Genomic DNA, 1801 nt, shown 5'->3' on the forward strand with positions numbered 1-1801 from the left:
TCCTTATCCTGTTTGTATTTTGAAAGAGTTCTTTCTTGTTCAAGAGATGCTCCCTTGAAAAATATCTTGTTCTTGTTTCAAATGCAATGTCTTATCTTACTGAAAATTTTACTTGTAGCTTCTTCCTCTTCCTCTTCTTCTTCTCCTTACTTTTCCTCTTCTCCTTCTTTCTTCTTCTCCTTCTTCTTCCTCTTCTTCTTCTCATTTAGAAACTGTTTATTTTTTGTTAACCTTATTTCCACATTATTTGCCTTTGTTGAAGAGCAGCTTAAGACCACTCAGTGGTTGTTTTTTACCCATTCAGTGGCCTGAGCAGTGGGAGCTGCAGACCAGTCTTCAGTGGCAGGCTGAGCACTTCAGTCTTCAGGAGGGAACTGCTGACTAGGCACAGAGGGCACCTGTATGCCTTCAGACCAGTCTGCAACTTCAGACTGAGTAGCAGTAAACTCGGGAGCTGGAGTGGTCCATTCACCCAGAAATTCCTCCTTGGTCACAGCCTTTTTAGTCACAGCCTGCTCTTCCTTTTCAATCTCTTCAGGACCTCTGAAAAAGTAGAGACCAAGCATGACATCCCATGGTTGTTCATGGGAAATGGTGCCACACATATGCAGAACTTCCCAGGCCAGCATCTACATCAAAGCCACTGAGTGAGATCCCTTGTTTTTGCAAGGGATGGCAAGGTACACATAGCGCAGAGGAGAGTCTGTGTTACACAGAACAATGGCAGGCCAGTTAGCATAAGATGCCTCTGTGAGAGGCTGGTAGTCAGCTCTGGGATCAGTAACCACCAGGAGTCTTGGCTCCCAGCAGGCTGCCTGGATTTGGTTAGTGAAGTTTGCAGGAGTGAAATGGCCAGCAATAGAAGTGGCTCCAGTAGTAGAAGCAAACTTCAGCACAACTCACTGGCCAGTATTCCTGGATGAAATGACAGTGACATCAGCCAGATTTTCAATGCAACAATGGCACAAGCTGCCAGCAGAAGCTTCTCCCAGGTTCTCTTCAGATTTATGATGTAGATACTATCACTTTTTTTTTCCTGTAGATGTACGGTACCATTTTGAAGTCAAGGTCAGTGCCACCTAAGTGGGTTCCTGCTGCAAGGAATTTGAGGACATCCTTGTGCTTCATTTTCAGGACATCAGGGGCTCTAGAACATTGTGAAAACATCTGAAAGTTTCCCTTTAAGTTACAACGGGAATGCAAAACAATGTCATATGAACCCCACCCCAGGTAGTGCAGAAAGGTTTTTTGCTTTTTAAGTTTTATTCTCTTTCCTTATCAACTTTATTTCCTCTGAGTCCCCCTTTTCTACTTGTTCATTTTGGTCTTTGCCTTCTGCATTAGGAAATTCCAAAGTTTGATTTTCCCTGGCCAACAATTTATATTGACAAGTGAGGTCCTACAACTTTGTTTGGGGGAGGAAAAAAAATCGTGGATTGATAGCTCTTACCATGAGCAATAAAGAGGGGACCGTGCTCTTTCACTTGACATGTGATAGTTTTGTAAACCTTCTGTTTTGAGCCAGTCTTTTGAGCACAGGATAGGAACTCTCTAGGCTACTTCTTAGTGGTGCTGCCATCAGCATTCTGAGTCAAAAGGGAAAAAGCTGCTGTTAGACTCCCACTACAGAACATAGATTTTTATTCAACCTTCTTGTATCGAATTCAGGGCCACACCCTATGCTTAGTTTTGCTTGCTATCCCTAAATTAACTATTTTTAGATCAACTGTGCCAGAAATGGAAACTTCATTTCTTCTGCTGGGAAACTATTCTGACTTGGGAGTTAGTCTGGCCATGATGA

The 1801-nt window shown here is 43.0% G+C and overlaps 1 pseudogene; it reads right to left on the minus strand.

The window, feature by feature from the left end:
• Nucleotides 1-268: 268 nt before the first annotated feature.
• On the minus strand, nucleotides 269-1167 carry LOC124514214 (40S ribosomal protein SA-like; annotated as a pseudogene).
• Nucleotides 1168-1801: the final 634 nt, after the last annotated feature.

The sequence above is a fragment of the Lynx rufus genome, unplaced genomic scaffold (assembly GCF_022079265.1).
Source record: "Lynx rufus isolate CCGP_SWC_20201006 ecotype Redwood Valley unplaced genomic scaffold, mLynRuf1.p SCAF_2, whole genome shotgun sequence".
NCBI lineage: Eukaryota > Metazoa > Chordata > Mammalia > Carnivora > Felidae > Lynx > Lynx rufus.